The following is a 12,091-nucleotide window of genomic DNA, read 5'->3' as shown; positions in this document are numbered from 1 at the left end:
ACCAGCTGCGGCTGCTTTTGTGTATTAAAATTCAATTTTCCAACGACGCATGACGTAAAGGCGTGTTTGTGTTTGCCTTGCCAACAAACTAGACAAAGCAACAGACCAACAAACTGGGGGGCGGGTGAAGTGCAGAATACCCTGTACTACAATTCCTGAATACCCTGCACCGGAAAAAGGTTCACCACAAGCTGCTGCTCAACCCGAGATTCGATTGGGAATTGGTACCTTTCAGAGTCCTTTGGCGGCAATAGGCTCTACACAGAGGAAAACTACTTTTTTAATACGTTAATATTATAATTAGTTTAGGAATAAATAAAATAATATAGATATATTATTATTATCATATTTTAGAAATCTTAAGATCACGTTATTTTCCTAATTAAACTTATCAAGTATTCTTTATGATTGGATAATTATTAGATATCAGAACTTCGATTTGTTATACTTTAAATCTTAAATTAATATGAACTAAATTAAAGGCAATACTTTAAAATTAAAATCTTTATTAAATATGCACTTCTCTGCGTGCATTTCTGGTCCTGACACTGGCAGGACGAAATCAATTTGGTGACGCTCGTGTGTGCTGGCAAATGTTGACGCTGCGGCCAATGCCGGCGCATATTGCTCATCCGCCACGTGGAGCACATAATAAGGCGATGCGGCTGCGCTGCGCTGCGAATTGGATTAAAGCGACAGCGAGGCACAGCTGCACTAAGCATAATGAGTTCAACTTGGAGTTTTGCAATACAAGGGCCTTGTGCGGAGTTCCAGCCAGCGGCATTTGGCGCACATCAAAGGCATAGTTAAACAGTTTTTGCCAACCTGAACTCAACCAAACTCAGCTCAACTCCCATCCCATCCAATCCCGGCGGCCACTAATTTGTGTGTGTACCTTGAGAGTCTTTACCGCCAGCGATTCCACCGATTCTCAGTGCTCATATTTCATAAGTCGACTGCTGCTGGTGCTGCAACCTCACGACTTTTGACATCAAAGCTGTCTCATGTTTGGGATTTTAAATAATGCTGCCTCGAAAATTGGTTTCGCATTACTCAACACTAACGTTGATGTCGACACGGGTCCCAAGCGATGCCAGGCGCATCGACAGCTGGTCTTGGTCTCTTCCTGCTCCTTATAAAACCAAACCCCTCCCCCAAACCAGGCATGCCCCCTTTTCCTTGGCCGCCCCCCCCCCCCATTCCTTTCGGCAACATCAGGCGCATACTTTGCGCAAGGTCTTCAAAGTGAATTTCACCAAAGATGTGAAAATATGTGTGTGCTAAATTATTAAAAATGTTTTTGGCAGCATATCCTGTTAGTGAGCATAGCTATTTCTCATGCAGGACGACAGGAAGGATAGCTGGCTGGCAGAATGGAAGGGCAGGACCAAAAGCTGAAGTTCTGTCGTTACATCGTTGACTGGCAAAAATATTTTCGAATAAATTTTTTAAATCGTTTGCCATCAGTACACTAACAAAGTCGTCTTCACATCGTCATCCTTACCGTTTTACCTGCCATTTTGCCTTGTCCACTGGCATTCCAGGTTAAGGTCAAGCTGCATTCCGCCACTGCCATCTGTCGCAGCTGGGGGAAAAAAAGTGAGAGTGCGGCAGGCGCATCTGCATGGAAAGTTGCACATTTTTATGCCGCTTAAGCGCAGAGCGAACACTTAGCGACCATTTGGCTAATTTTTCAGTAGCACCCACTCCCAGTTACCTTGGTAAAACAGCTGCTGCATTTTACTGACTAGCGATGGTCAAGTGAAAAGATTTAACTAATCCGAGTTTTATGTCTATATCTACCGATAAATTATTTAATAAATATTTCAACTGCATATCGTTTGATTTAAGCAAGTTAAACCTTTCTAGTAATCCCCTAATATTGTCCAACTTTCCAAGTGCATGGTCACTCTTCGTTTAAGTTGCAACATAAGAAAGTTTGGTCACATTTAAAATAATAAAAGCAGTCGTTTAAACTTACGAAACATTAGTTTAATTGTTTTTGCTATAGTTATTTTTCTTACATCCCATCTCTAACTAGTTATTCGCCACGAGCTGGAACTTCAAGTAACAAGTTGACCTTAAAGTTTTGCGGGCTAAAGCTCGGGCAATGGCGTCATCTCAGCCCGGCTTTGCTCCCTCGTTGCTAGCAAAGTTTTAGCAGCGCATAAAATTTACGTAGCAATTGCAGTGCACTCGAGGCGCACCTGTCCCCCAAACGGAAGTGGGGAGTTTTCCGGCGCAGGGCTCTCTCAGACACACACACCATACTTACTCACTCACTTAGCCGCATGGGGAATGCGTGTGTTTTATTTTTGGCTGCGCTTTTCAATTAGAGACGCCCACTTAAAGGCTCGTGTGTCGTCGTTGTTTGGCAACCACAGGAACAATGTAACTGCCAGTTTTGGGTTTGTTTGCCCAACTCCAGTCAAAGGTAGCGTGAAAAGGAGAGGAGAAGCCAGTACACAGAAAGAATTTTCATTGTTTTTTAATTAATGTATAAATTATCTTAACAATATGTATGCAGTGTGACCAGTCTACCAGAATCAGGATAAATAGGTAACAGTTGCTACTGTGTGACCATGTAACGGAAATATAGGCCAAAATAGGGACGAAATTAAATCAAAATAATAAATTTTTTATTGAAACTACGGAAAACAAATAAATATTTTGATTGAGATCAAAATGGAGTACTTAAAAAAATATTTAAAAGTAGTACAAATGTAACTTAATATAATATATACTTTTTGCCGTGTTGTAGGCATCTTGGCAAAGCATCAAATTGTTAATTGTGTGTAACAAAGTTATGAGCTCAGCTTTGCGACCGCCCTTCCCCCATTCGACAGTCCACTGCGGTTGAGCCTGCCAAAAAGAAGCGTTGTCGAGCCTGTGCCAAGAAATTTTAAACCAGTTCAAACAAGGTTCAAAACAAGCCATAAACAAAATAAAAAAAGGCAGAAATAAAAAAAAGGAAAAAAAAGTAAGGAATGAAATGGAAGTGAGGGGGGCGGGCCAACCAAAGACGTAAGAAGAGACATAAACAAGCGTCCGGCAGTCGAAGCGAAAAGAACAAAGGAACGACAGCGGCAGGGCAGGAGGAAAATCCAAACTAGGTGTGTACTTAAATGGCAAAAGAAATGCGAGCGGAAACACATAAAGCACGCCAAGGAGCAGCGGGCTGGGAAACCAGGATCTGCGTCCTGCAGACAAACTTCCGCTGGAGGAAATTTTATGCAGGGCACGGCAAAAGGATGCGCAGCGCTTAAATAATACATGGATGCCATGTTGATCCTGCTTGGTTAAGGTGCGGTCGGTAAATGTCTTATAAGGAAGTTTGCCTTCCTTCTCTTAAGCCCCTAACCGCTGCCCGCCCGTTTCCCCCCATATCGGAACAATAAAGCTACGGCGAATCCAACCCCGGAGAAGGACGCAGACTGACCGTCTGGCCGGGTTAATTGTGAGCCATTGTGAGGCAAGTGGTTTGGTTTTGGTTGGCGTGCATTGTGGCCGGGCTGGCTTATGAAATACGAAGCTGCAAAGTTAATTTCTGTCCTCAGTACTTGATGAGATTGGTGGGTTGGATTCCAGTGCGTATTACGTAAACATTACCAGCTTGTATCAATTACATAGGATGACAGTTATCTTCTACTCTAATCCATTTAAATGTTTTTTATTGAAAATAAAAGACGAGCTATACCCATATCATTATCCCATGTAAGTTGTTATATTCGACCACTTACAAGTCATGCAATAAATAATACTTGTATTCCTGATATAGGATTTAAATGCATATTACGTAAAAATTACGACATTATATTAACAATCAAGGCTACAAAAGTATTCTTGAAAAATATATTAATTCTTAAATTCTATCAACAATAATATATTTATACTTTAGATGTTTAAAAATTAAGTTATGATTCAATTCTTTTGAAAGTATTATAACTGAAGAAGAAATAAAGGTAATGTTATTTGTAAAAACCAGCAAATATTTATATATCACTGTATTAAAAAGGAAAAGATTTATCAAACAAATTTGTAATCCCCTTTTTCTAAAACCGTTTGACTAATCTTTATGGGGAAAACTTTCAATTACCCAAGAGTTGCATTTAAATTTGGGCATAATTATTCACCCAATGCACTTGATTCACTGCCCATGAATCCCTGCAGCCGGAAATCACAGCGGGGTGAAAGGCGGCGTGCCCAATTGATGACCCTGACCATAGTTCTCTGGTTTACAGGTCCGCTGACGCTATTCCTGCGCCTGAAATCGAAATGGACGTGGGAAGTGTGATTACTGGAGCATGAGGGGCATTCATGAGCCGTGTCTGGGTCAATTAGTCAGCTAACCAGCGAAAATGTTGAAGGTGAGGATGGGGATCCGGATGTGGATCGTGATGGGAATGGAAATGGTAGGTGGTATGTGGGTGCCGGTGAAATTAACATTTGGATGCGTGCGAATTGCCGGCGGTTCATCGACTATGCAGGCGAAGCCGCAGACGCTAATCCCACATGCATAACGGAGGGTTCTACCACCCACCATTCCATTCCATTCTATGGGATTTCCCCCCACGATTTCGCACACTTGGCACGATTATGTAACCGTGGGGCTCAAGGACATTGCGATTGGTCAAGTTCCCGTTGTTTGCCATCCCGACCGACATCAAATGTCAGAGGCAGAGGTTTTGCGAATGCCAATATCGAATCGAGATGAATCAGTCAGTTAAGTGGGACAAACCACACCCATGCCGGAGCATCAATCAAGTGCAGAGAGGACCGAACGCAAATTAAAAGACAATTTATGCCAATGTCATCGCCGTTTAGATGTTTGTAATTAATTAGGCAACACGCCTCCTGAAATATGCATGAAAAATTATACCCCTCGCATACATGACAATTTCCCGGGAAGCGAAGCTCGATGCGTGTGTATGTCCACTTTGGAGCGAAATTAATGTCCATCCGTGTCCACAGAGCTTTGACCTCTATAACGCTGGCAATCGCTAGGGTGAGCGGTATATGTTTAACCCCCTTTTTTGGGTAGGTCCGCGTTTCTTTTTTTATTCCTAAGCGGAAGAGTTACCGACTGTGGCATTACCCATTAGGCATTTTATCTTATTAACCTTTCCCTTTTTTGAGCAAGCATATGTATGGCTCATTAGTCCCACGGTTTTGAAAAGTCATGCTTCCTGCTAATTGTTCCTGCCTTAGTCCCTGATATCTCATCACTCCGTCACCTGAGCATTATTTAAATGAAGGCTAATTGTAGGCGGTTGTCGAAAAAAAGCGCTTTAATTAACGCTAAACTAAGTGATTCACGTGGCGGTGCAAAAAGAAAAGAAAGATTGTAAATAATTAATTTAAAAAATGGCTAATGGAAGTGTTTATAAATGTGGTAAGCCTGTCAAAAGTCTATAACATGTATGACAGTTGTTTGGAATTATTAGGTGTCGGGTTAAATGAGAACATTTAGTATCAATTACTATATTTCCAACGATCTTTAATAACTGATAAATTGTTTTTGAACATTATATGAAAAATGAGTGTTGGTTAAGGAGCCAACTAAAATGTATTTGAAATATAATCCGACGTCTCTAAGTGATTCCCATAGTCTACCCTTTTGTCAGAAATGATATGATAAAGATTATTTACAAATTATTTTTAAACAATTTAAATTTAACTATGATTTAGTTAAAAAATGTGTGTTGTATAAAAGATCTATGAAAATTTGTTTTAAATCTGATTCGATGTTTATTTCGCTGAAAGAATCCCCCTCCTTGACTTTCAAATAAGTGATAAGAAATATTATGTATATTATCATTAAGCTTTTAATCTATTAAATGCTGAAGATAAGTAGAGTGTCATTTGTTTTCTGAGTGTTGCTCCGGACAATGTGCAATCAGGGCCAAATGATCGAACCGGAAGTGGCACATCGACGGCGCTAACAAGCGCATTGACAAAATGGCGGCCGTTTGCCTCCGGTCATTTTGCATGTGGGTCGCCGGAGAAGAAGAAGAATAGTACAAACAACAATGGGCCAAGCCAATGATGTCAACAACATTTAACAACGGAAGCGGCAAGTAAACAGCCGTAGGGTATCGGGTAACGGGTAGCGAGTATCGGGTACCGGGTATATCGGGGTATCGGGTGGAGGAAATCTGGTAACGTCCTGATGGCTGTTCATTAACATTTAAATTTACGTTAAGTTGGGCACACGTTTGGCTGCATTGCAATTCATTTGCAGAGTCCTCTCGATACGCAGTCCACCTTTTCCGCTCCTCATTGCAGTTGCTCTTTGAGGATGGCTTTCGCCGATGTTTTTACCTCCTGTTCCCTGTTTTTTTAACCTTTTTTTTTTTGCATTTTCGGTCTGCTCCTTTCTTGCCTGTTTATATTTATGCCGCTTTTAGTGCAAATGAGTATACGGCTGACTTCGGTCAGACATTGTTGTTGTTGTCGTTGCCGCTGTCGCTTGTCGCTCGCCTGTTGTTGATTTTAAATCTGTGCACTGAAAACGGCCAATAACAGGAACTGCGGAGCGAAGGAGTCGGCACAGTGGCCCGAAAACCTCAAGAATCTGCGAAAATAGGATGCCTATCAGGATATAATAATAAGGTTTGGTTGATTAAAGGTATACCTTTATATCTATAGATTTTTTGAATGATAAAGATTGCAGGTTGCAGGTTTCTGTTATGAATATGAAAAGTTCTAAAAATTCTCAGAACTGTAAAAACATTCCTAAAGAAGTTACAATTTTAAGAACTATGCACACTAAAATAGCAACGTGTATTTTGGTGATGACTTAGCTGCTATATAATAATATACAGAGAGAATTATTCAAGTACATTGTTCTTGAATTGAGAACATTCGTTCTTAAAAATCGTGTAAGTACATTTTAGTATCAATGTTCTCAATATTAGAACGAAATGGTGAGAAGAAAAAAGTTAATTTGAGTTAATTTATTAACTTTTAGATAAGTATACACTACTGACCGCCAATTCAACTTGATTCGAGCCAAATGAAAATATATTTAACTTCAAAAATGTCCTTCTATTTTTAAGAACATTTTCAATTCAGATGAGAACGTCAGAATTTTCTCTGTGTTACTATTATATTGTTCGATTCGACCAATAAGTTCAAGCAAAAAAAATATTATTGATTTTAAAAATCCTATAATCTTAACGTATAATAATATATATATAATATTAAATATTCTTTGAAACGCATTATGCCTGCTTTGAATATCGAACTTCCGCCCACTGTTAACTTCTGGTGGGGGCGACTTCACTTAGGCACTTTAGCAAATTGGCTGGCCAATTGAATGCATTATCAATTACGCTTCGCCAAACAGGCATTTAGACGGAGAATTATGAGTGGGTGGGTGCACTGAGATAAATTGCTGCTACGGTGGTGGTGCATTTAAAGTTGGGAGTTGGGTCCAGGGAGTTACGAGTTACGAGAACTGGAAGTGTGGGCACACGGCCTGCACACGTCGGCACAAAAGAAATGACTACAACTTTAATGAGCAGGCTTTCGTGACATAAGCGATGTCGAATTGGGGGCTCTTGGGCTCTTGGGCGGGTTATGGCTGGTTAGCCCGATTTGAAGTGGTGCCACCAGGACAATCCTTAGTGCCCGCATGAGTATCACTATACCCACTTCGCCTGGGGAATCCTTCTGTAACAGACCTACGCAGGCCACAGGAGTCGTAAAAAAGTTTTATGTTATTTTTATGGTGATGACAATTGCGTTGGCGTCTGTTTGTGTGCGAGAGTGTTATTGTTGCTTACTCAACATGCATTTATGCACACACAAAGGCACACAACCTCGTACAGAGTAACACAATCTCGTGTGAGCTTCCTTGTTTATGGCGCCCTCGCGTGCTGGCGATGCCAACTTTTATTCAAGAATCCGCTCCTTTTGGTTTAAGAGTCCCTGCCCCTAGCCCCCCATCGCCCCGTCTCCCTCTACCAGTCGCCTGCTGTCTCTTTCTCCTCCCCAGTGCAAGTGTCAAATTATTGGCTGCAAGCGAAATCCATACAAATTCGATACACTTCAAGTGCACTTGCCGCCAGTTGCCAAAAAAAGTGCGAAGAGGAAGTTATTCTAGACTCTGGCAAAAAGAGTGAGATGGCGAAAGCAGAGGGAGACGACTCCGCGTTGCACCTGCGGTCGTTGTCGTTCTGAACACGGAGGGAAAAATGTGGTTAGTTAGGGGTCTGCAGCTTTCCTTAAAGCCGGCATATAGAATAGCTCTGCCGGTTTTCTGTCGCCACACGAACAGTGTGGAACAGCGATCGGCACACACACATTGAGGAGCTGCGCTGTGCAAATTACTAATACCAACGAAAGAAAAAGGGACATTGGTATAAACCATATCAAGTTAATGGGGTTAGGCCTCAGAAATAACAAACTTGATATTTTTAAGGCAGTAAAATAATGTTTGTACCCAGTCAACTTTTGAACTCCTAACTTGGAGAAGGTTTTAAAAAAGGTTTCGATATATTTCGAGTCCTTAAGTTCTAAGAACAAATGTTGTAAGACTTGTTATATTTCACAGTCTACTTTTAGGCACCTCTTAAGAGTTTTCAAACCTCTACAGATCATGTATGATTATTTTGCATATGGTCTCATTTATGATTTATTATTCTTATTAGAATAAATATATTTAAGATTTTTATACACCTTAATAGCTGCGTTTAAAGAGTGAAGCCTTAATGTGCCGGGTAATTGCATTTTTTACATTTATATCCAAACTGATTCCAAAATGAACCTTATTTTCCTCAGTGCACTGACAGTAACCATTGGCAGTGAGCAGGCAATTTCAGCATCGAAATCAGACAAGTCTGGTAACCGATACCAAACCCCCTTGCTTTGGGGCAGCTGCCAAGCCAAAGCATTTAAACGTGCCACATTTGCATGACATCACAGATTCCCCTCCCCAATCTCCCCTCACCCCCTCTTTACCACTTGTCAGGCCAACTTTGCAATCTGATTTTGCGATTTTTGCTGCGCCTTCGGATTAGCACCTCTAAGCTGTTTAGCCAGTCAGTCGGCTACTGCAACTGCAGCCGTTGGGTTGCAACTTTTGTGGCAATCGGCAGATGTCTCCGCTCCGAGAGCCGTTAATCTCCCCATCGGAATTTATAAAGAGGATTTATAAAGAGCAAGTTAGGCTTAAGTACACCAGAAGTTGGGCATGGTTAGACTAATTTTGAGTGGTGGAGAAAGATGGGAAAGGGGTATTATGTTCCTACAAAATTAAAATCCTATTTTGGTATTCCTTAAAACTGGGTTACTAGATTTATTTTATATTTATGTTGTAAACCTAATGTTAAAGCCAATTTAAATTACAACAGCTTTGTGAGTATACTTTTCAATGTATATGTTAATTTAGGATCAATGTAAGCTAGAAAGTGCCATCTTCTTAATAGCTTTAAAACTTATAAATGATTTAAGCAAAATCCCCCTTGTTTAGTGGAGTAAAAAAGACCAGAGCTTTGAGCAGCCAGCAGAATTGAACAGACCTTGGGATCTGAGTGCTTTGGAAGGCTAACAACGCCCTCGACTGCTTTGGTTTGCCTTTGGACTGGGAAGTCTTGTTAGCTCGGCTCTATCGGCCCGTGGATCTTTGTAGTTCGAGCCCCGTTTTATTCGCTCTGAGTGGGACCTACCCTGTCCTATCCCAACCAGACACCCTCTTTGGGCCATTCTGTGTGCCATTCTGTGGGCTTGTCTGCAGTTGATGTCATTGTCATTGGCACTCGCTGGATGTGTGTTATCTTGGGGGCCAGCCACCCAAAGAGCGAACCACCAGGCCACCAACCATCCAGCTCTTTATTATTATCCATTTTCGGTGGGAGTCGTGGCTAAAGCGCTCCATAATCGTTATGCTGCAAATATTATGGCAAATGACAGTCTTTGCTTGTAATCATAATTTTCGTGTTGCTACAGTTGGAAAGGGCACGCCCCCATCGGAATCCGCCGCCCATTTCAGCCATCTACGCCCTCATTTGCGTATGTGAACATAACATGTTTCCCCGAGCTTGTCACTTCCCCTCAACCCCCCCGAGTTTCCCACACACTTTTCAGAGTTTTTCCCACACGTTTTCCGCTGCTTTTCCTTGTCGTGTCTAATAATATTGATTTGGTGGCAATTTTGTGGCGGCTAAAACGAAAGAAATTGCATTCGTTCGCTCTCTGGATGGCTGGCGCTAAAAGCGCCATGGGGCTTTCTGACTTTAAGGATGCACACCATCACCAACCCCATCAGCAATTCCGAACCCAACACGTTACACGAGCACTCCTGAAAAACCCTGAATACCCCCACATATGCGAGCACTCATGTGCCAGGCTGGGCTAAATTTCTGCCTGTAATTTATACAAAAAGCGACTTCAGAGAAAGAGCTTTGTTTCCAAATGAACTCGAGGCGGAGTCTTATCTAAGTAAAATGTGGCGAATGATAGGTGCTCTATAAGAAATTATATCTTAAGGTAAATATATATATTAAAATTCATTTCATTCTAAGTAACGAGTTAAGCCGTTTTTAAAATTATAGCAGATGATCAAAGAATATACTATAAACTTGTTACTAAAAATATAAACATTTAATGTAATGGATCACTAAAATGTTAGGTTATGGACAAGCTTTCAGAAAATCAAAGATCATAACTTTCCAAAAATTTTTTCGAATTCAATTTGACTTTGAATTCATTTTTTATACAACTTTGAAAACTGTATGTCAATATTGGTAAATCATCTGATCCGTTAAAAAAAGAACCGTTTTTATAAGAAAAAATTAATTTTAAACAAATAAATATTAGCATAACAATCGAATTTGAGTAAAACACTGTAAAGTAAAAATCGGAACAGGCCTGAAAAGTGTATATCAGCATATCAGGATAGGTTCGGAAATATTGTTTCAAGAACACGGTTTTGGTAAAGTCTAGAATAGAGTAAACACCTAAAACATTTAATTATTACCTTTTAATAGTATTCATTGAATTGAAATATCTTTAAAAATATTATTTTTCCAAAAGTTCCGATATACTTCCATCTCATGAAGATAGTAATCTAGAGGGTAGCAAAGTGGTCATCAATCCAGCGGTACTTCCGTGCTGTGTGTTTACCTTGCATGTTGGCCATAACCCCCCGCCAATCCCCTTCGCTCCGGGACTCGTAGTTAGCTGATGCAAGTTAGCCAAGGCAGGAAAGGCAGCAAAATAAGTTAACATGCCGGGCGTGTTGAGCCACTTTGACAAGCTACAAATGTTGTGCGGGGCATAACAGCCACGGCTCCACATATCAGCCGCAACAGCAGCAACAGCAGCAAAAGCAGCAGCAACATAGAGCATATACAGCATGCCTGTCATGGGGAAAGCGAGGGAAAAGCGGGTGGAGAAAGGCGGGAAAACTTTTTAAAAGTCATATTCCCTGCGCACCGCTCTCAAAGTGGTTTGAACTTTAGAAACAATTTTGATAAAGATGCAGCGGGCAAACTTAGGGCCAAGGCAAGGCATAGGAATAGGGGAAATTCCCCAGCCAGCATGGCAAAGATGCACCCGGAGATTTCTCGCAGTGCATTGCTCTCGGCCCCAGACAAATGCATATATGTGTGTGTGTGCTGGTCATGTATGTAATTAGAAGTTTCGCTGCAGCAGCAGCACAACAAAATCAAGACAAGAAAACGAAGAAAATGAAAAGTTTTGCAACCTTCGGTTCGTTTTGCTCTTTCGGCCCAGTCTTCAGGTTCTGGCCCTTAGAAATGCATGGAAATAAAAGAGTTACGTCTGCGGGCCAAAATTAAAAGAAACGTGCAAAAAAAACAAGGAGAAGCGTAGAAAACTTGCTCGCTTTTACTTTTGTCGTTGGTCATCTTTCACCGGGCTGGACTTCCATGTGTGTCCGTGTGCGAATCTTCATCAGCAGACTAAAACAAAGTCTAAGCGATTTCCCATCCAAAGTTTTGGCATGCAGAAGTTTTGTCGAGCGAAAAATTGATTTAAATTCAGGACAGCATACTTTCGGGCTGACCTGAAAATGACTGACAAGCCAATTAGCCCTGGTAAATTGTGATTTACTATAAGTGAGCTA

Source organism: Drosophila suzukii, chromosome 2R (genome assembly GCF_043229965.1).
Source record: "Drosophila suzukii chromosome 2R, CBGP_Dsuzu_IsoJpt1.0, whole genome shotgun sequence".
NCBI lineage: Eukaryota > Metazoa > Arthropoda > Insecta > Diptera > Drosophilidae > Drosophila > Drosophila suzukii.
This window is presented reverse-complemented; position numbering follows the sequence as displayed.